Source organism: Tupaia chinensis, unplaced genomic scaffold, assembly GCF_000334495.1.
Source record: "Tupaia chinensis unplaced genomic scaffold, TupChi_1.0 Scaffold000274_1, whole genome shotgun sequence".
Lineage (NCBI taxonomy): Eukaryota > Metazoa > Chordata > Mammalia > Scandentia > Tupaiidae > Tupaia > Tupaia belangeri.
The window spans coordinates 723,529-747,791 of NW_006159756.1; the positions used below are offsets into that span (position 1 = coordinate 723,529).

The 24,263-nt window shown below is 41.6% G+C and overlaps 1 long non-coding RNA gene and 1 pseudogene across 1 annotated transcript in view; one reads left to right on the plus strand and one right to left on the minus strand.

The window, feature by feature from the left end:
* Positions 1-623: 623 nt before the first annotated feature.
* Positions 624-24,263, minus strand: part of LOC114008025 (uncharacterized) — a 61,187-nt gene continuing 37,547 nt past the window's right edge. The window contains exon 3 of the long non-coding RNA XR_003549591.1: positions 624-675. This is a non-coding gene — a long non-coding RNA (uncharacterized LOC114008025). The remainder of the gene's footprint in view (positions 676-24,263) is intronic.
* Positions 4,863-5,218, plus strand: LOC106735007 (ubiquitin-conjugating enzyme E2 L3 pseudogene; annotated as a pseudogene).

The following is a 24,263-nucleotide window of genomic DNA, read 5'->3' on the forward strand; positions in this document are numbered from 1 at the left end:
CTGCTGGCACATATATTATAGTAGTTTTGCTATAATAAGAATCCTTTTTATTAAAAGTAATAAATCTACTCTCATTTAACTAATTTAAATGGCAGGTGGTTAGGATGGTTATTTATGCTTTCAGCAAATACTTAATAGGACACACACACACACACACACACACACAATCTTCAGGGGACAGAATTGTCAAAAGCTGAGATTTGGACCTATGCCAGTCCACTAACTGGTATCTACTGCCTTTCAGGAAACCTCCTCTTCTTCAAGTCTGGTTATGCACCCATCCTGGTTGCTCCCACAGCTTGGTAAGGATATCTCCTCAGAATACATAATATTTCACTGTGCCGTTCCTTCACCACTGCCCTCCTGACCTCCAACTGGCCCAAAGCTGCCTTCCCCACATGGCAGGCAGCACCTTGCACAGGTAGCCAGTACATAACAAGTGCATTGGAGAGCTTGAGCTCAGGTTGATGCAACAGAAAGAACACTAGACTTAGCAGACTGTGTTCACATCGTCCATGCCATTCTAGCTATCTGGCATCCCAACTTCACCTGCTTCTGGGGATGCTTGGGTAGGCATTCCCTCCTTTATAAAAGGTAAGTTGGAGTGGTATTCCTTCTCTTTGCACCTTGGCTTACATTTGGCAAATTGGGTTCATGGGCTTAGAACACTGATTCCTAAAAGAGTAAACAAAATATAGAAAAGTCAGAGATTAATCAGAACCACAGTTCAATCCCTGCTCTAGGGATCTGACTTCAAGTATTCAAGATTGGTGAAGACTGTGAGGGCTGTGGTGGGCACAGATAGAGGTGATGCCAGTGCAACCACCTATCATGGCTTCAGCCTCCTGCCTGGGCTCTGATGCTCTATTGATTCTGGGTGCTTCTAGATCTTTTTACAACGCATCCCTTTGTAGGTTAGACTTTTTAGAGTATTCTTGTAGCCAAAAACTTAGACAAGTACACTCACCCTCTCTGGATATCAACTTCCTTGCATGACACAAGAGGGGACATTAAAACACTTGTGGAAAAATGGAAGAAAGTATCAGTTTATTTTGGTGCAAATTTTTTTTAAATCTATACATAGTTTTTATCATAATAATACATTTTCTGTGAGCTTTTTGAAGACTTCTTGTATAGAAACAAATCTTTTTCTTTTTTCTCTCTTTTAGGTTTATTTACATATTTTATGAGAGATAGAGATGGTGAAAAAGAGGGACAGGGACAGAAATACAGGCACCCCCCCCAACAGAATCCTCATTCCACAATCCACCCCTACTGTGAGCTGGCCCAGTCCATGGGTGCACACTCATTCCCGGTGTGCTCAGGGAGGTTCCAGGGTGCAGACCTCTCTCACGTGGGTTCAGTTGTGCTACCTCTGTACCATCACCTGGCCCCATAGGACAATTCCTACTTCCTGAGTTGTAAAAGTTGAATGACATGAAGTGTTCATGGAAGGTCCTACAATAGTAAGAAGCACCTAGTGAACATTCAGTGAGTAGGAATTTTCTCCCTGTATCCTTAAAAATGCTCTGAAGCCAACCAGCCAGAGGAAATAAGTTACAGCAGTTGCATCCATGCAGGGATCCCCTGAGTGGCTTTGCTTGAATGTTTGTGAGAGTTAAAACAATGTTTACCAATCTCCCAGCAGTGCAGGCTTAATTAGTGTTTGCAAACTACTTGACATCCTTGAAAGAAAGGTGCCACCCAAGCTCAAGCCATTATCATAATCAACTGGTGGCACTCTGGCCTGAAGCAAGGAATTCAGAAAACTGTCAGCAATGGAATGGGTTACACAGAAAACTAATGTCCTTTTTTAAAAAAGCACCTTTATTGAGATATAATTCACTTATCATACGATACCCTCACTTAAAGTGTGCAATTCCATGGTTTTTAGTGTAGTCACAGATATTTTCAACCATCCCTACAGTCAATTTTAGAACATTTTCATTACCACAAAAAGAAACCTCATACCATTTAGCTATAACCTCCCTACGCCCCATCCTCCTCAGCCCAAAGCAACCACTAATCTACTTTCCATTTCTATATATTAGGCACAATCCTGGACAGTTCATAATGGAACCACACTGTTTTTGTTTTTGTTTCTTTATTTTGTTATAGACTGCATACAAGCACCAGAGAAAAAGAGAGAAGGAAAGCGAGAAATCGCCTTCTGGGGGGATGGCCACACCTCAATCCCTTCCCCTCTTGGGATTTTGGACATGAACGCACACACATCTGGTATATTTTCCAAGCTGCCAGGTCCAGGACTCGAACTACACACTTAGCCATGTGAGATCCAGCCACCTTAACCATCACGCCACTTGCCTGACCCCCCAAAAATGAAACCACATAAGAGGTGGTCATTTGTGACCACTTCTTTTACTTAGCTAATGTTTTCAAGGATCATCCATGTTGTAATATGTATCAGTACTTCATCCCTTTTTGTGGTTAAATCATATCCCTATCCATAATATCCACTGGATCCATTTTTCTGTTGATGGACCTTTGGTTGTCTCCACCTCTTTGCTACTTTAAATAGTGCTGCTAGAAACATTTCTATACTTTATTTTTATTTTTTTTTTTAAGTTGGGGTATACACCTAGAAGTAGAATTGCTGGGTCTTATGGTAATTCTGTTTAAGTTTTTTAAGGAACCACTAGACTATTTCCCACAGCAGCTGCACCAGGTCATAATCCCACCAAACCAATGGCTTTTGATCACAGAACAATGCACACTTCCTCGTATTTAAAATATTCATGCTAGAACCCTTTAAAGAATTGTTTTTCATTATTCAGAAAACTGCACACATTTTCTCCACCTTCCATGTCTGCTCTAGTGTGTCCTTCACTGCCAAAGTGTGTCAGCTTCTATCCTGTCAGACATGCCTCTCATGTCAGACCCTGGTGCTATGCTAGATCTGAGAACTCCCATCAGCATTCTCAGCCCCTTCTCCTCTGAACCTCGCTACAGACCACTTGACTGACTAGTCGTGAAGCCGGGCATGATGCGCCTCTAAGTCGGCCGCCACGAGGCTGGGTCTTACAATATTTTCCTAATTTACCTGTTATCGTTCTGGGGCTAACTTAAAAGAAGAAGAATGCATCCTCTCTGATTTGGTCTCAACTAGTCTATCTGTGTACAAGCCTCTGAAGTTTAACTTTTTAACATGGAAAATGGAAAAAACGCTGTATGGCAATTTTGCACATTCATCACTTGAAAAGTCAGGGTGCTTAATAATAAACAGGTACATACTGAAATGTTTTAGTAGCTACACTTGAAAAGCATTGATTTTTCAGTCTCTAGTCAGGCAGCAGGCTCCAGTTTTCTCTAAGTCCTACAGTTTCTTATTATCCCTCCTCCAGGAGGATTCACGCATTCATATTTCCTGCCTGGATGCTGGAAGGCTTTTGACTTTGCAATGCCATGCTTTTTATGAGAGCATAATACTCCAAGCCTCAGTAGGCTATTTAGAAGTATTACTTTAAACACATTTCATATGTTAATTACAAATTCTTGTGTAGGAATATGGTCAATGAATAGGCAAGGCCACGTGGCATCCAGCTGGACATGCATTTAAGTCCTTGCCTCTACACCCACTAGCTGTGTAATCTTGGAAAGTCAACCGTTCTGAACATCAGTTTCGTCCTCTATATTACTGGGGAAATAACAGTGACCTCTTTGGAGGTCATTAAAAATCATTACTTTTTTAGTACCTTTCTTTCAACTAAGGATTCCCCCTCAAGAATTAGCTGATTCTCAGCCATATATATTTGAAAGCAATGCTTTTTAGTTTGGAGAAAATGAGAACTCCTAGTACTCATTTCTCATTAAACAACAGAGAATTCCTCTTCTCCTGTTCCAGTGATCACCTCTCCATGTCTCTTTCCTCATTCCATTGTGATATCTGACTTATAATCACATTACACAGAATGTGAGCTTGGGATAATTGGCATTGTGGTGAGGGAGAAGAGAAGCTAGACAGTACCCATGGTCTACTTGACACTGCTGACCCGCGGCGGAGTCTCATGCATCAGGCACAACTTGGAGTGGGCCCTGGTTGTTCTGTTCATTGCATCAGTTGAGATCATAACTATTGATATGATCTGTTTGGGGAGCCTGGTAGAAATCCTTCTCTGAAAGTATGATGGGGCTGGTACTCTGTACCGCCAACTACTTCTTGAATTGGACATTTGCTTTTACTGGTATTTCTTTTTTTAAAATGAATCTCAGGATTTAGATGACCTTTTAGTTCATACTGGCCTTTGCCACAGTTTGTAAATGTCTAAAGAGTTTTATTATGTATATGAAAGTACTTGAAAAATAAAAGCAAACCACAGAATTGAAATCTAACATTCTCACTAACAGCAATGGTTAAAAAAAAAAAAAGATTATTTTCTATAAAGTCTATTATAGGCTTGTGACAAGAGAACTCAAATTGCTTGTTTCGAATATGGAAAGCAGGACCCTGTCATTCCCACATCCACAGTTATTCCCTGGTGGAAAGTTCAAGACTCCATCACCTCTGAGAGATGTGTCTCCTGGCTTGACGAGGGAGAAGGACTAGTCTACGGGAGTTAAAAATGCCATTTCCTGCTGGGGAAAATGCCTAGCGTCCATTTGAAATAGCTAATGTCTATGTGAGTGTAGACATTAGCTTTTGACAGATGAAATAGCTAATGTCTATGTGAGTGTAGACATTAGCTTTTGACAGATGAAATAGCTAATGTCTATGCGAGTGTAGACATTAGCTTTTGACAGATGGGTGGTAGGCCTTGAGACATGCAAACGAAGATCTATCAATAGACTCTAGATTGCTTCATAAAAAGTCAAATTCTGGGGAAAGCAACAGCGCCATGTCCAAGATGGCGGCCAGCAGAAGGCTGATGAAGAACAACCCTACGTATGACAAGGGGGCCTTCAGAATAGAAATCAACTTTCCATCAAACCACCAAAGATCACATTCAAAACAAAGATCTATCACCCAAACATCAACGAATAGGGGCAAGTCTGTCTGCCAGTAATTAGTGCTGAAGACTGGAAGCCAGCTACAAAAACCAACCAAGTAATCCTGTCCCTCATAGCACTGTTGAACGACCCCCAGCCCGAGCACCTGCTCATGGCTGACCTATCTGAAGAGTACTCCAAGGACCGTAAAACATTCTGTAAGAACGCTGAAGAGTTTACAAAGAACTATGGGGAAAAGCGACCTGTGGACTAAAATCTGCCACGATTGGTCCCAGCAAGTGTGAACAGAGACCCCGAGCAGTGCATCAGACACCCCGCAAAGCAGGACTCTGTGGAAAATTGACATGTGCCACCACCTGGCGTTCACTCGTGGCAGTTACTAACTTTCTACAGTTTCCTTAATCAAAAGTGGTCTAGTAACCTGTGAAGAAAGGATTATAAATTTAAGATGTTCTTAAAACAAAAAAAGGCAAATTCTGTGAAAGTGCTAAGGAGACTCTGGCCCAAGAAGGGCTCTGCCTTCTCTGTGAAGCATCCAGATGTAACAGGCTTCTGAGAGAAAGTAAATCAACTCGGAGAGTGCCATGTGAGCTTCCGTTTTCAGTTCCTACTCAACATATTTCTTTATAAGTTTACCTTCCAGGTTAAATGTCCTAACAGCTATTTGCAATTTGCTTTTTCACTAGGACACCTGGAGTAGCTTTTCATAAATTCTCTTGTCTTACTTTAAGGTTCCCCAGAATGGAACCCCACTGATGTCCCTGACTTACCTCCATCATGTCCCCATATAAGCTCCCGGCATCTAGCCAGGCCTGATCAGCACCAATCTTTATTCATGAGATCCGGTTAGGAAGCACTCGGGCTCCTGGTGCCTTTGCTTCCACACTCAGCTCTGGCCCCATCTCCTCGCCAGCATCTTCTCTGACTGCCCAGTTACCTGCCTTCAGAGTCCACTAGCACCTCTGAAAATAATACCTGGACATATCCTTTGCCATCTTATATATGCCATGCTTTTTCAATGAGACCATAAGGAACTGCAGGGTAAGGGCTATTTTGCTCCTATTTGTATTCCCAACTGTGTAGGGTTCATAAGAAAATAGGCAAGCAAGGGTTAATAAAGAGGACCCAAGATGATCCTTACCTAAGAAAATAAACAAACTCGCTCAGGTCAAGGGCCCAAGATAAAGCCCCCCAAGATGAGCTTTTACAACAGGGAAAACAGACGCTCCAGACCAACCTCTGGCACTATCCCCAGCAATCACCTGCAGCTGATAGGCGCTCTGCATTCCTGACAAATGACAAGCTCCCCCTCCTGGACAGGAGCTTATAGAGTTTATCTTACCTCTCCCTAAGATTGAGACCAAAAGCAGGAGACTCTCCCCACAAAAAGCTGCAAATCTGAGCACCTGCTCAGGCCTTGCCGGGGCACTCTGATAAGTTTAACTTCTGCTCATGCTTAGGTTTCTGTCTCTGGTAAATTATTTGACCACCCATGCACCAGCCGTACCGCCCCCCTGCCTGACAGCACCAATAATTACCATGGGCCTCTGTCCCTGGGGAAAAATGCCAGAAGTACGAGTTGAGAAAAGTATCAGCAGCAAGAAATGCCTTCCTCAGGGCCTACACAGTCTTCTCCTTGTAGAGTCCAGATAATTCCTTATGCTTTCCCTAAGCTGCTTCTCAGCTACTATGGCCAAGACACCCTGGCCTTCTCTACCTTCCGCACAGAGAGGATATGGGTTGGAGACGGATTCAGACAAAGGAATCTGTGGCTCTCCTGCAGACGATGGTCTCAGGAGACGGGACTGTGCCAGGTCCAGTCTTCCTTTTCAATGCACTTGGCTGGAGCCACATACCTGGTGGCTGAGGCCCATCCGATTAGCAACCAATTCAAGCAAAGGTCCGGTTCTATGAGAAGGAAACTTGGCAAACCTGAGTTGCCACGGTAACCAAGCTCCCAGCTCTAACATCTCCTACTTATGTTTTTTAGTTTGGGGTTTATGTTTTGGAGAGGTTTTTCCCCTTCCTTTTAACCTCCAAATGTGTGCGAAAATGTCTACCAGGGGAATTACGAGAATACACTGCACATAACAGCCCAGAAACCACAGGGATTTAAAGGTCTCCAAGACTGAAAAACACAACACATAGGACTTGGAATCTAAGCAACAAGATATTAGGACTGTGGGTTGCAGTTGGCCTCACAGGCCTCCTGTGTAGTTTCCCTCTTTATTCAACCAGTTTTTCACATGCCACAATGACTACAATCCCCTTTTTTTTCCTTTTTTTTTTAAGCAGGAAGAATCTTACATTTCTTGGGTCTGGTAGTATTTTTATGAGAAACAGAGATTAAAATATGTTCGAAAGGCCATTTGCCGCATAGTTAGTCCCAATTCGCTTAGCCTATATTCATGCCGGCCTGCAAATATCATCAATCATTCAATACATCAGCTGAACTGAGCTGTGAGCATAATTCTTGGAGACAGCAAAACAGATAATGCTGAAGGGGACCTGAGGACTGAGGGGTGTTTGTGGGGAGGTAGAACGCTAGTTTCAACCCCATCATTTTCCAGTTGGTAGCTCCAGCTCTGAATGGCTAGTTCAGGCCCCTCTGAAAGAGATAAATGACAAACAACAAACCTGGTGGTTCAGATGAATTCTCCCTGAGAATGTTTTGTCCTGAGTTTGAATGCCAGGGGTTTGGGCAGATTTAAAGTCATGATGAAAACGGAGTACCCTAACTTTGCCAATTACAGGAAGAATGCTGCTTATCTCTCCTGTTAGCTGCAAAGATGCCTTAAGGGCTCAGATTAGAAGACACACACAGGAGGAGAGAAGACTTACTACATTTTGAACCTGACACGGGAAAATTAGAGATAAACAGATGAGGAATAGAACATCTGATACCTCAGCTAAGAGATAAAGTTGAGGGGCTCATCAGCGACGTTAAACGCATGCAATAGCAAATGCAGTACACTCATGTTACATACAATACATACATTACATATTATATGTTGCATATTATACATGCATAACTTTACATGAGGTAGTCTTCTCAAAATTTATAAAAATACATGTTACAAAAAAAACTCTGCATGGACTGCAAATATGTTTTGCATCCCACTAGACCCATAGTTTCATGTTAGTTTTTCATAAACTTTTTGAAACACCCTCCAATACAGGATTGTATATATAGTATTAGCACATGCTGTCATGCATTGACGCAGTCTCGTCATATACCAGTGTATGCCAGTGAACTACCAGATGAAGACTTCAAAAAATATCTTCCTCCTGGCACAGGACTGCACATGTGTAGTATGCATCCTTTCCAGAGGATATTACAATAATCTGTCAGTTATAGGAGCTAAATGGAGCCCACAGAGATAATTATCTCAGGCACACATGATAAACATGTCAAGACAAGAGAAGTATTTCTTTCCTCAAACAAGAAGTGGTGATGGGAAAGGAAAAGTAGTTCCATGGTAGGTGAACAAAAAGGCCCATAATCAATCATCCATGATAAACTGTCTTAATTTAAGCTGATCTATATTGGTCAGACGATCTCAAGTGATAGGATCACAGATTTGGAAATAGAACTCTACAATAGAATTTAAAAGAAGTCTTTGGGACCAGCAGTTAGAGTAATGGCTATGTCGCGGAACTCCCATGTAGCTGACCGCGGTTCAAGTCCTGGACCCGGTGACTTAAACTCATGCCGGGCACGTGTATGTGTGTGCCCAAAATCCCAAGAGGAGAATGGAGGAGAAGGGATTATGGCGTGGCCATCCCCCCTGAGGGGTGATTTCTCGCCTTCTTTCTCTCTGTCTCTTTCTTTCTGGTGAGTGCACGTGCCCTATAGCAAAAACCTCTCAAAAAAAAAGAAGTCTTTTCAGTCTTTAGATCTCAAGGTTCCTCAGGTCAATTCCCCTATTCTCAAGGAAGATTCCTCTTAGTTCACCATTTTTCCACATTATTATCTTCATTGCCATGTCTTATTCTATATTTAATGAAATATACAAAAGAGCATCTCAGGCTTCTATCTACAGACACATTTCTTTTTTTTCAATTTTATTATTATCATAATCTTGTTTATATTACATTGAATCACATCTATCTTTACAGTGTATTACATTTCTTTTTCCAGAATGAATACTATGCATATCATTCAAGGTAAAGACATGACTATCCACATCAATACAGATGCATTTCAACATCTTGGAGCCATCTTGTGGTCAGGATAGTTCCTCGATGGCTTCCTTAAGTTCACTGTGAATATAACAATTTTCTGTTGCTTTACCTTCTGTGATGAAAGAGACAACTTCCACTGACACTATGAAAACGTTTTTTGGAAATTTGGGGTCACAAGAAACAGGAACTGTGAAGAGTGAAAATAACAAGATACCAACAAATATATTTCCTCATTTTTTATGCACACGCATAAGAGGCCCCATGGGACCTAATCATGCTGCAATCCTTTTCCCTCCATTTCTATATCCTTTCAGGATCCTGGGCATGTGCACACAAGCTGCCAAGGCTAGGATTCAAACAACTGGCCATGGAGAATTCAGCTCCCTCTGCACTGCACTACAGGCCTGGCCCATATCTTTCTTGATAGTAAATTCCACTAGTTTTAAGTCAAATCAATGTGATAGTCAGGTGTTTCATTTTTGTTTTTATAGAGGCAAATGAATATTCAATACATTTATATCTTAGAAGCATTAAGCTTGAGAAGGGTAATGTGCACCTAAGAACCAAAATATGTTTTTGTTTCATTGTTTTGTCGTGCCAATATTTTCATGAGACTAACTGTGCAAAGGCCACATGGCCTATGAAAACCAGGATTTATTCCTGGACTTACTCAATACGAGGAGGAACTTCACATATACTCACAGTTATCACAGGAAGATGCCCTCAGTCTTCATATTATAAGGATAGAGGAAAACTCAAACCAAGTAGAGACGCGGACAAGGAATCAGGATCATTCATGTAGATGATGCTCTGTAGACCTGGATTATGCCATGTTACATTTCCTCTTCTGTGTATTTGGCCTCTGACCTTTAAGCATTGATCTACTCAAAATAGGATGTGAGACTGCTGTTTCTGAATAAGACATATTAATTAGTGGTAGACTCGATCTACCACCCTAAATAACCATAAGCACTGAATGAAATTTATAGAGCAATTGTTTTCAGGCCTTGGACAACAGGGAGTTGCAGATCCCAATCTCTGAGAGAAGGGAAACTCACGAGGTGGGCCCCGTGATTTTCTCAGGTCTTTTCTTGGAGATCATTTCCTGAACTTAGCACTAGAGTTGGAGTCCAGCCATTACATAGTAGGCCTGCTGAGCTGAAAATGCAGAGTTCAGAGTTTAGAGGGGTTGAAGACAATGGGCTCCACAAGGCCAAGGACAAAGAGGAAGAAGCTGCAAGTTGGAAGGAGTGAGAAAAAGGGCATGAGGGATATGGATCTAAGTAGGAGTTTCTCACAAGTCTGTAGCCAAAGGCTGGGTTATATGTGCCCAGGATAAGATTAGTCACAGTTTAACAGAGAGTATATACTTATAAGAGAAGAGTGATATTAAAAGTGAAGCAGTTCTTGGGAACCAGCAGTTAGCGTAATGGCTATGTCGCTGGACTCCCACGTAGTCGACCGCAGTTCACGTCCCGGACCCGGTGGCTTAAAACTCAGGCCGGTCGTGAGTACGTGGTGCCCAAGATCCCGCGAGGAGAATGGAGGAGAAGGGATTGTGGTGTGACCATCCCCCCTGGGGGGTGATTTCTCGCTTTCTGTCTCTATGTCTCTGTCTGGTGAGCGCATGCGCCCTATAGCGAAAACCTCTCAAAAAAAAAAAAAAAAAAGTGAAGCAGTTCTGAGGAGCATTGGAAGTCTTGGCCCACCGTGTGGAGAGACTTCATTGCTGTCATCTTATCACCCCAGGAATCCAGATGAGCTACCAGAGAGGTCATGTCTTGGGAGTAAAGACCAAGCCCTCCTTAGCTAAGTTTAAAAGCAAGCAGAGGAAAGAAAATGTGGAAGTTGAGCGTTGCTAAATGTCAGCCCAAAAGCATGAAACTAGCATCTGCTCTGGTCTGGGAGGGTCACATGCTGCTTCTCCTCATGGTGGGAAAGCAGAAAGTCCAGAGAGCACATGCAGAGATAAACATGCTGCTGGCTTACTCTACAATAACCCAGTCTTACTGGAACCCATTAAGGAGAACTCCCTCTCTTCAAGGAGAGAGCATAATCTATTCATGAGGGATCTGCCCCATGTCCCAAGCACTTCCTGTTGAGCCTCTCTTCCCATCGTTGCTGCAATGGGTATCAAGCTTCAACATAAGTTTTGGTGGGGACATTCACACCATAGCACTAAGTTAGAAATACCTTGGATGTTCCATAAATTATCCCAATAAACATAGGTTCAAACCTATATAAAGTCAAGTTCAATTGCCAGTAGTTGAACCACCTACTAGAATTAAAATGATCATTTTTCAAGGAAAGCTTACAGAAACCAGTTTCTACAAGGTCCCTAACAATGTGTATTAAACTGTAAAAAATTACTAGATAAGGCGAAGGACTTGGAAAGTATGACCCATAGTCAAGAAAAAAAGTGATTAACAGAGACACATCATCAAATAATCCACATGTTGGCTTTAGCAGACAAATATTTTAAAGCAGCTTTTATGAATATGTTCAAGAAATTTTAAAAATATTCAAAGATAATATGATCTTAATTAGAAAATAGAGACTTTAAGCAGAAAAATTAACATTTTCTTTTGTTTTTGCCTAAAGTAGTATAAACTCTGGAAAAACACAGACAGGGAAAGTAAGAAATCACCCCCAGGGGGTTGGCCATGCCATAATCCCTTCTACTCTATTCTCTATTCTGTAGAGAATACAAGCACATGTACCCGGTGTGACTTTCAACCACCAGGTCCAGGACTCAAACCATGGTTGGCCATATGGGAATCCAGCACCTTAACCACTATGCCACCAGTTGACCCAAAAATTATCTTTTCAAAAAAAGAACCAAAGGAAAATTCTAGAACAACAAAACAAAACTTAATAGCTAAAATATTGTAAATTTCTAGAATGGCAGATTAGAGATGACAAAAGAATCAACCAATTTGAAAATGTATCAATTAAAAAGTATCTCATTTTAAACATAGAGGAAAAGATGAAAAAAAATCAACAGAGCTTTTGGCATTAATGGGTTAAATTTATATTCTAACCTACATATAATAGGCATATGGAAGAAAAGAGAATGGGGTGAAAAAATCTGTAGAAATTCAGTAGCTGAATACTGTCAGAACTGATTTAAAAAAAAAAAAAAATCACTGTTAATTCCAGAAATTTAACAGACCCAACCAGAACAAATAGAAGGAAAATCATGGTAGTACATCACAGGAAAATGGCTAAAAAACAGAGCAAGAGAAAAATCTTAAGATAACTGAGGGCAGCTGGCAGTGGCAAAGTCCTCATTGCACATTGGGAAACAGCAATGAGTATTGTTAGATTTATTTCTGATTTACAAGAAACTAAAGAAGCCAGAAAACAACAATAATTTCTAAAGTGCTGAAATAAAATGAACTTGACCTAGAACTCTATGTCTACTAAAAATATCCTTCGAAAATGAGGAAGAAATACAGACATATTTAGGTAAACTAAAGATGAATTTGCCACCAGTAGACACAGAGCACAAGGACTTCTGAAGAATGAGACCAAAGGGGCACTCAGTCTACACGGAGGAAAGAAGAGCAACAGAAATGGTAAGTAGGAAAATATAAAATATGATGTTTTTATTATGTCCTTGAAAAAACCCACCTGGTTACAGGTAGTCTTTCACTTCATATGCTACAGTAGGATCATAAAAGACACTGAACCCATTGAAGGCCTACAAAGCCATTTTGTAATAACCAATGGGAAAAATCTTTATTGTTCTATGACCTTTAAAATATTTCTGTCAGGGCCGGCCAGTGGCATGTTGGTAAAGGCAACTGGATCCTACATTGCTGACTGTGAGGTTCAAGTCCTGGCAACTTGAAAAACATGCAGGGTCCATGTGTATGCGTCTCCCAGATGGAAAATGGAGAAGGGATTGCAGTGTGGTAAACCGCCCTAGAAGGTGCTTTTTACTTTCCCTCCCTCTCTGATATATGGCCTATATCAAAAACTGAGGAAAAGAAAAGAAAAGAAGAAAAAGAAAAACTGTCAAAATACTAATTCTCTTACTATTACATGGATGTCTAGGAAAATGAAAAAAATTAGTAAAATTAATATATATTAGTACAATGCAATTCAAAATATTTCTTTGTAAAGTAAATTATTGAAATAATTTGAAAAGTGCTTGCCTCCTTTTTTAAAAGAGATTTTTGCCTTAGGGCATGTGTGCTCACCAGGGAGAGAAAAAGAGAGACAGAGACAGTGAGAGAGGAAAATGAGAAGTCACCCCCCAGGGAGGTAGGCATGCTTCAATCTCTTCTTTCCTGTTCTCCTCCCAGGATCTTGGGCACACATGTGCACGCACCCAGCATGATTCTGAATCCACTGGGTCCGAGACTTGAACCAAGGTCAACCATGTGTTAGTCTAGTGACGGAACCACTACACCATCTGCTGGCCCCTTGACAAAACATGATACAGATGGAACATCTTTTCTACACCTTGGAGAAAATGTATAGCCCTTGTATGTTCACATCACTCTCTAATACATTAGCGTTTGTGCCTTCAACATCACGTAGCATCTCCAAGAGCTTTTGAAATAGAATTGTGGGCTTTCCAGTGGGGTTCCTTCTTGCGGGACACCAGCACCCTCTTCCATATCAGTTCCCTCATTAACGTGGATAAGTTTGTCTTCACAAAGTCGCCCTGGCTGTATACCTAATGTCTCTTGAATGGTGGCAATGGCTGCATCCCCGTGGTCAGGTGTTTCTTCCATAACTTACCCAAATGCATTCATGTTTCACATCCAGTACTCTCCCTTTCCTGTATGTTCATCTTTGGAGGCGAACTCTCTCATTTGATTATCTATTTTGTAAAATGAGTGTTTTCATGTAATGTGTGTTATTTCCAACTCCCTCATTTGAGTATCCATTTTTGTAAGTGTGTTGGTCTGTCCCTGGAAACAGGGAGGTAACATACCTACATGCTTTGCTCTCTGTGCATCTATAGCAGATGCAAGGAAACATCATTGCAGATGGACTTTGAAAGAGACAACACGATTGGTTATGAATCATTATGCATAGCTGTCATCTACAGTAGGTTGTGATATGTGGATGAAAGAGCTAGCACCAAAACATATATGTTATACAGTTACTTACTCCTACATACACTGCCGAGAATAGAATTTGTGCCTACGGAACCTGTGTAAAGCAAGGACTATCTGTATTTAAGGAAAATATAGAGGCCAGTAGGTGGTGTGGTTGCTGAGGTGCTGGACTCCTACATAGCTGACTGCAGTTCAAGTCCTGGACCTGGTAGCTTGCTTTCACACTTTCCCACTCTCTCTCTCTCTCTCTCTGGTCAAAATTAAAAATAAAAATAATAATAAATTAAATTAAACAAAAAATTCTTTAAAAATATATAAAATAAGAAAAAATCATCATTTCTCTTTGTATTTAAAAAAAGATAAAACAAATATAACACTATGGAGTAGGTTTTATGACCTATGCATAAGGAATAATGAAAAAAAGAGCACAAAGTTTGTGAGTAAAATGGGATTATCCATTGATATCACTGTTAGATTTGTGAAATGGAAAGTGAGAGTTATATGAAATGTATGAGATACAGTCTTGACTTTAATTTGATTTTTAATTGGATTTTTTTCTTCTTCTTTTTTTTTTGGAGAGGTTTTTGCTATAGGGAGCATGCACTCGCCAGACAGACAGAGAGAGACAGAGAGACAGAAAGTGAGAAATCACCCCCCAGGGGGGATGGCCAAGCCGCAATCCCTTCTTCTCCATTCTCCTCTCAGGATCTTGGGCATGCATGCAAACGCACCCGGTGTGAGTTTAAGCCACCGGGTCTGGGACGCGAACCGCGGTCGACTACGTGAGAGTCCAGCGACATAGCCATTACGCTAACTGTTGGTCCCTTCTTTTTTCTTTATTTATTTTTACATTTTTCCACAGACATTTACTTTACATATAAAAAAAAATTTTTTTTTTTTGGAGAGATTTTCACTGTAGGGCGCGTGCGCTCGCCAGACAGACAGAGAGAGACATAGAGACAGAAAACGAGAAATCACCCCCCAGAGGGGATGGTCACACCGCAATCCCTTCTCCTCCATTCTCCTCTCGGGATCTTGGGCACGCACGCACACACGCCCGGTGTGAGTTTTAAGCCACCGGGTCCGGGACACGAACCGTGGTCGACTACGTGGGAGTCCAGAGACATAGCCATTACGCTAACTGCATACGCCATAGTTCTTGGCAGTTAATAAACAACTTTCAAAATTTCAGAATACTGAATTTTAAAGACAATGTTAAAAATATTTCTTAAAATTTCATATAATTTTGTTTGTGATTCTATGGTTTTAAATATTTTTGAGAAAATATTTACCTGTCAACTACTCAAATTGTTGAAAAGCAAATGCCCAGCACACTAGTCATACATAAACCTTCTCAATTCAGCCCTGCCTACCAAGTATTCTGTGATATACCATCTGCTAGCAAAGATTGGTCTCTTTTTCTTCCTTCAGAGTCTTTCTCAAGATAATCCTCTGGTATGGTTGCTCTTTTGCAATCTCTACTAATTACAATGCTTGGCTAGAAAAGTCCAAGTTATTTTATGTTAAAAATTCTTTCATATATCTTCTCTAATCCTCTCTGCCAGGCAGAACTATTTATGGTGCCAGGCCATCTTTCTAAGAACTTCTGTTGGCTTACTTGAGATCCACCTTAGTTCCACAGTTTTCTGATTAAACTTCAGGTAGGACATTCCAGTCAAAGCCCTGTTCAATGAGTATTTCCAATTTCTGATTCAATGCAACAAGTATTACTGAACTTATGCAAATAATCCTTCTGTCACAAAATAAGAATACTCCCAAATATTTCCAATTCAAAAGGGGTCAGGAAGGAAGAAAAGTTTGTTTCCATTTAAAGAAACAAACAAGAAAAATATTTTAACAAATTGCTGAACCTATCAACAACTGAAAATAAAGTAAAATGTTTAAATTGGGAAAACAAAGCATAGTAAAAAAAATAATATTTTACTCAAAAGTCATAAAATTCTATTTCGTGATTTCAGTCTTATGTTCAAATACTCTTCTGTTGACTATGCAGTGTTACTATGGTCCAATATTTCCATTTAAATCCTGGTAATTAACATTCGACGTTATTATTGGTATTTCTTGTCCTTTGCATTAAATTGGTCATTTTCTTGGTTGCCTTTTGTTCTCGTATTTCTGTTTGTATCTTTAGTTTACCTGGTAGAGCACTCCTTTCAGAACTTCTCAAAGAGTGGGTCTGCTATTGACAAATTCTTTCAAGTCTTGTTTATCTGAGAATGTTTTCATCCTTTCTTTCCATATGAAAGATAATCTTGCTTGGTATAGTATTCTTGGTTGAAATTGTTTTTCACTTAACATTTTGAGTTTATTTTCTTATTCCTTCCTTGCTCACATTGTTTCTGATGAGAGGTCTGAGGTTAATCTGATTGGATAAACTTTATAAGTAACCTGATGTTTTCTCTCTTGCCAATATTAAATTTTAATTTAGACAATTAGAAGAGAACCCAGGACCAGTGTGCAGTGCACTCTGTAACACACTGGACTGCAGTGCTGGGAGTCACATGTAACTTCAGTGTGGATCCCCAAGCTGGTCCAACACATGCCAGGTATGCACACCAACCAAGATCCTGAGGAACTGGAAGTCTGGGAAAAGGGGTTCGAGATGTGACAAGATCCTGTCAAGGGTGTTTTCTCCACCTGCCCCCTTTCTCATGCACGCTCACTATCATAAATAATAATAATCATTAATAATACAGAGATCCCTGGCATTCTACCCCTTTGCTCCAATGGTAACATATTACACAACTGCAGTACAATATCACATCCACCAGGATGTTGACACTGCTACTGCTACGATCCACAAATACTCAGGTTCCCCTAATTTCACGTGTATTAATTATGTGTGTGTTTATTTCTACACAGTTTTATCACCCATGCAAATTTGTGTCTCCACCACCACAGCCAAGATACAAAACCACTCTATAATCCCCAAGAGTGCTCCCTTTGTCCTATTAAAGCCACATTCACCTCTCTCACTCCATTCTCTGAGCTTAGCAATTGCTAGTGTGTTCTCTCCTTCCAAAGTTTTGTCGTTAAAAAATTACATAAAGGTAATTATGTTGCATGTATTCTTTTGGAATTGGCTATGTTTCCCCCTCACAGACTAATTCTCTGGAGACTGACGGGAGTAGGTGCGGGTGTCAGTAGCTGTGCTCCTTTGCCTTCTGAGTAGTGGCATGATATAGAGGGAGGCCATTGAGGGACATCTTGTCTGTTTACAGTTTGAGACTATTACACATAAAGCTGCTAGAAACATTTGTATAGATTTTTATAGGAACATGTTTTCATTTCTCTGGGACTGAAAAGAATGCATAGTGGTATTCTGAGAGACAGTGATTTTTTTTTTTTTTAAAGAAAAGGTTTCTAATCAGCCAGATGAGAACATCACTTGGGATAATATAAATTATTTGAGTAACCAAAGAGGAGATAGAAAAAGAAGAATGAAAACCAGAAAGAACAAATAGAAAAAAATAGATCAACTTAAATCCATTCCTATGAGTTATTACTTTAAATGTGAATAGAATCGACATAACACCGATAAACACATAACACTGAGATAGATAAGAATCAGAGATGATGCAATATCAAGCCTTACAAGACGTTTTTAAGATTACAGGTACTAGGAAGGCATGAGCAACTCATGGGGACCTGTGCTGCCCTGTCCAGCCCCAGAGCTTCTTCTTCTTTTTTTTAATCTCTTTCTCTCTCTCTCTCTCTCTCTCGCTCGCTCGCTCGCTCTCCCTCCCTCCCTCTCTTTTTCAATAGGATACATGGGCTTGCCAGAAAGACAGAAAGTGAGAAATCAGCCCCCAGGGGAGATGGCCACACCATAATCCTTTCGCCTCCCTTCTCCTCTTGGAATTTTGGGCACAGATGCACACCCACCCAGCATGAGTATTTTAAACTGCCAGGTCCAGGACTTGAACCACCAGGTTCAGGACTCAAGCAGGTCAACTATATGGGAGTCCAGTGACATAACCATTATGCCATCTGCTGGTCCCAATGTAGGAGACTTCCAGGTAATGGATGCCCCTTGAGGCTCCACTTCCACAAAAAGTGTTGGTTTGCTCATGAGTCATCTCCATTTTATATCCCAGCATTGCCTAGTAGTTACCTAGGCAACACATCTTCTAGCAAAGATTCCATAGATACCATAGATTCCAGGTCTGCTGACCATAAACAAGCATCAACTACATATATCTTCTTAAAAGCATTCCATAGATGAGAACTCACCCCTCAGTACCAACCGGCAGGAAGTATGATTACCACACTTGCTTAGCACAGGATTTGAACCACTTATTTCACCAACAGACATCCAGTGGAGCTAAACCATTTGTTTTGAAGAAAATCCTTTCCCCATTCAATGATGATGATGACTTTATTAAAATTGAAAATATGTGTGTGGATATTTGGGGGGCTCTTCATTCTTTTCCTTGAACTGTGAGCGTTAAAATTGAATTTATGTGTGTGGATATTTGGAGGGCTCTTCATTCTTTTCCTTGAACTGTGAGCTATGGGACCACTTATAAATCATTTAACTTAATTTTAAATTATTTTTTCCATGAGAAAGCTAGAGAGAGACTGGGGTGGGGGTGGGGGGACACTTCCAATAGGGTTCTCACATTGTGATCCCCCCTCAGGGTTGACCAGCCTGGATTATGGGCATGTATGCACACCTGGATATGCAGGGAGGTCCCGGGATGTGAACCTAGGCACTTTCCCATGTGGGTCCAGCTGTGCCACCACATGGCCCCAGTCACTTAAACTTTCTGCCTCAGAGCCCTAATCTATAAAATGGTGGTAACAATTTGTAACCAATTAAATTGTAATGATTTCCTGTGAAGAGCCTATTATATAAAAGATGTGCAGGAAGTGATAGACAGCACGGTGAGCATACTGTCTGAAGTCCATTTGCAAACCAACAGAGTGACGTTTTCCTGTCTCCTATTTGAGATTACCAACATGGAAAATCATACCAAAGGCAGAATAAGATCACTTCGTTTAGTAACTCACCTCCATCAATATAATTTCAAAAACTGAGAAGGAACCCAGAACACACTATTGCTGAAATAAGCAGCATATGATACATGTATGTGGGATCTTCACAAAGCTCATGTACTGTGAAAAAACAATGCATGGATTTCAAAAGTTTTTGCACCAAAATAAACTTGTACTTTAATTCAGTTTTTTTCCCCACAGGTTTCCTTAAGTCTATATATATATATATACACACACACACACACACACACACACACACACACACACCAAATTCCTCCTCTCTGCTGAAGCTAAACCTTGTGTCTGAAAGCTGTTGAAACCTCCCTACTCCTAACCAATTACCAATTCTTTTTTTGGGGGGGTGGGGGTGATTTTTGCTATAGGGCATGTGCGCTTGCTGGAGAAAGTGAGGAATCATCCCCAAGGTGGGATGGCCACCCTTCAAAACCTTCTCCTCCATCCTCCTCTCAGGATTTTGGGTGCACACATGCACCCAGCATGAGTTTCAAGTCACTGGGTTTGGGACTCAAACAACAGTCAGCCATGAGGGAGTCCAGCACCTTAGCCACCACGCCATCTGCTGGCCATCCAATTACCAATCTTTAGTTGGTAAGTTCCTACTCATCCCACCAAGCTCATGAGTCATCTCCTCCTTCCCTGTTTCTCCTCCTCCTTGGTGCCTGTTCAAATCTCTGCTGTGTGATTTACCACCTTACAAGTATCTATGAATCTTTTTTCCACATGAGACACTGAGGTCCAAAGCAAAGACAATGCCTGCTCTTCTTGCTCACCCTGCCGTGAACTCTTCCAACACAAATAACTCAGTGCCTTGCACACAGTAAGCACTTTACACAGGTGCTTTAGTAGCTTGAGCTATCTTCCTCCATGCTGCCTCTTGTCTACAGATAAATCTGTAAGTGACTATGGCATGTCTTGCAGCCACTTTATTCCAGTGTAAACATTTCAATCCTGCACAGGCATTAAAAGGCTGCAGAAAGCTGTTGAAACCTCCCTACTCCTAACCAATTACCAATTCTTTTTTTTTGGGGGGGTGGGGGTGATTTTTGCTATAGGGCATGTGCGCTTGCTGGAGAAAGTGAGGAATCATCCCCAAGGTGGGATGGCCACCCTTCAAAACCTTCTCCTCCATCCTCCTCTCAGGATTTTGGGTGCACACATGCACCCAGCATGAGTTTCAAGTCACTGGGTTTGGGACTCAAACAACAGTCAGCCATGAGGGAGTCCAGCACCTTAGCCACCACGCCATCTGCTGGCCATCCAATTACCAATCTTTAGTTGGTAAGTTCCTACTCATCCCACCAAGCTCATGAGTCATCTCCTCCTTCCCTGTTTCTCCTCCTCCTTGGTGCCTGTTCAAATCTCTGCTGTGTGATTTACCACCTTACAAGTATCTATGAATCTTTTTTCCACATGAGACACTGAGGTCCAAAGCAAAGACAATGCCTGCTCTTCTTGCTCACCCTGCCGTGAACTCTTCCAACACAAATAACTCAGTGCCTTGCACACAGTAAGCACTTTACACAGGTGCTTTAGTAGCTTGAGCTATCTTCCTCCATGCTGCCTCTTGTCTACAGATAAATCTGTAAGTGACTATGGCATGTCTTGCAGCCACTTTATTCCAGTGTAAACATTTCAATCCTGCACAGGCATTAAAAGGCTGCAGATTCCTCTGATTGGGGTTCCTCCTGGGAACTACAGCTTCCGAACAGTGAAGCATGTCCTTATAACGAGGCGTGGAAGAAGCACCTGGAGCCCATTAGCAGTGGCGATGCTGCCATTACTATTACTATAGCTGGGTGTGCTCCTTGTACATCACTTAGGATTCATCAAACTTTGGGAGCCGTGGAAGGCACTCAACCTGCTTTGCTACATGGTATCTCTTTAGTCAACCTAAGTTATTTTTCATCGTTGCTTAGGACATTAACACAAATTGGAGTTTTACCACAAAAGGAGAATTATCACTATGGCTGGCCTAATTTGAATCAAAATAGAGTCCAGAGTCAGAAACGCCAAAATTAACTCAACTCAGTAACAGCCGGGCAAGTTACCAGAGTATGATTAAAAACAATACAAATCGTTGTATAACTGACAGGAAATAAATGATTTAAATAGGAAAGGACTGAATATACAAGCCTTGACTCCAGTTTTCAATACGAGTTCACGTGCCTAGGATAGCCCAGCCATGTTACCAACTAATGTCAGGATATCATTTCATCACCTCATCAGAATCAACTGGACGCTCCAGAAGAATGGGGTCTATGGCTCAACCATCCCTTCCATTCCCCTCTTTGACCCTAAGCACTTTTGTTAGACATCAGGAGGAGAAAAACAAACAAAACCCAAAAACCTTTTTGCACAATCAACTTTAAACATTTCAATAATTTAGCCATTAGGCCTGAAGCACTCAAGAGCAATCTGGTTTTATTTACTATGAGAACAGTAGAGAAAAGGCTTCTTGTCCAAACACAACACCAGCATATTCCTGGGTTGTCTCTGATAGTATTAGCTGCTGCCACAAGCCGCAAATCTTGGTGTAATTTATTTCTTGCACACATGAAGTAACAAATAGATGTTCCTGGTCAATTTGAGGCTCTTCTTCAAATACAGTCAGGGATTCTGTTTCCTACGAGTTTGCGGCTCCATTTTCCAATTCATGGTCTCCAAAGTCACCATCCTCATCTCCCTCCAACTAGATGGGGATAATCTTAAGGACTGAGTATAGATTCAGTTTTTAATGAATCTGGTCTGAAAGGGGTAGAAATTACTTCCCCTCTTAGTTGACCGGTCACATTTCAGTGATCTGGCAGGCCCTAACTGATAGGAAAGCCAGGAAACAGTCTTACCTGGGAAAAAACAATTAGCTTGAAGACTATCACAATCACCTTTCATGTTTCTCAATGTCTCAGATGGATAAGGAGCTAGGAAGACACCTTCTTATTTGAGATTATTAAGCCTGAGTTTAATTTGTCACTTTGAGCTTAATCTTCCCTTAAAAATATTACACTACCTTGGAAGAGCCCTATGGGGATTGGATACCATCCGGTTGAACAAGCCAGGTAGCCAGAATTAGCATCACCCCCTTTGCCTGTCTTTGCTATTCTTGCAACCAAAGCTCCCCATGTTTTGATTTATTTATTCATTCATCCAAACATTAAATATTTATTCAGCATCTACTCCATGGAAAGCACTGTGTTGGCCAGACAGGAGGAGACAAACAATACCTCTTCCAAGAAGAGGAGGTGATTTATCAGGCGAGTGGGGCTTTATTCAAGCTTTACCATCCAGTCGTAGCAGCCAAGTCAAGTTTTGGATAATCTTAGATTCAAGGGTTAGGTCCTAATCTAGGGGAAATTCTTTCTGTACGCAATAGCACCCCATGTGTGTATGAAGACCCCACTTTTGCCCTGTGGGTCCTTACTGTTCTGCTGACCCTACATTCCCTGTGTAAGTCTGTCTACTCATTCATGTCTTATTTGACTAGATCATGCCTCAGTGTTATTGTATATGAATAAAGTTACCACCTCTCAGGATGGCTGCAATGTGCAACTGTCTCTGTGTCAAAGCATGTGCAGAAAGACGCCAGATGAATCTGTGCCCTATAAAGGTGCTGACAGTAGTTTCCCTGACCCTCATCCTAACCCGAAAGGTAGGAAGCCAGGTAGAGAGGGCACAGGTAAGGAGGACCCTTACTCTGACCCACTTGCCTTCCTTAGCTCTGCAGCACAGTTGTGGAGCATTGAGCTCACTCCACATGTCACCTAGAAACCTCCAGGTCAGTGGCCTTCCCCCAAGAACTCTCCAAGTCCCTGGCCCCTTCTCACCTTCCCTCCAGAACTGCTGGCTTAGCTGCTAAGGGGGACCCTGGGGCTCAAAAGGGCCCCAGGATCTATAAAAAAGGTCAAGCGAAAGGACAGACCTTGGACAGACCTTGGATGGAGCCAAATCCATGCCTGTATAATCACTACTCACTGGATTAACAAGAGAGTGAATAAGCAGGAGAGTTCAACTGGAAAGAAAGAGGAGAGGAGAAGAAAGGAAAAAGGAGGGGGAGGTGGGAGGAGGGGAGAAGAGAGGGGAGGGGGAGGGGGTAGTGGGGAGAGGAAGGGAGGGCCACAGCACAAGGACAGTTTGCCTCAATTGTTGAGATACCCAATCATGGGTTTGTGTGTTTGAAGGCCCTGCCCCCAAACATGAACACGGTTTGGGGAAGTGCAGAAATGAGTAAGTGCCTCTCTTGGTCTGAGCTCACATTCCGAGCACCCAGAATCTGGGATGCCATGTCAGGGCTGACCTGTGAGAAACAGCTGGTCAACTCAAGCTGGAAGTTACTCCAAAGAGACTCAAAAATTTGACTGTATTGAAGAGACAAGAAGGAGACTGGACCCAAGCATGCTGGCAGAGAAGGAGGATCTAGATGAAGGATGGAGACAGACTTACGACACCAGGGCACGGCACCCAGCCTGGTGAGAAGGTGGGGAACAGGCCTTCTGGACAGTCCTGATGATGTTAGTGGTGCACCTGGCTTCCTCCCCAGGTGGGCAGGAGGCTGGGAAAGGCCCTGACCCTGTGGAGAAGCCTCCTCCTTGAAAGTCTTCCATGACACCTACTTTCAGAGTCAGGAAAGTAACAGAGAATTCTCTCTTTCTCTCTCCATTTCTTTTCTCCTACACAAATAAATTGAAACAAAGTAATTCTGTTTTTTTTATTAGAAATCTTGCTCATTTCAAAAGTATTTTCTTTAAAGAATCTTTTAATTTAGCATTATTATTCATTTATTCATTATTATTTATTTTAATTTGAGCAGAGGGGGACAGAATGAGAGAGAGAGAGAGAAAGCAAGTCGCCAGGTCCAGGACTCAAACCGCAGTCAGCCATGAGGGACTCCAGTGCCCTTAACCCCCACACCACCTGCCAGCTCCTATTCTGAAAGTAGTAACTAAATGTCTACCAGTACTTTTTGGCTTTTGTTAACTATGGAGTTCTCAGAAAAGTCATGAT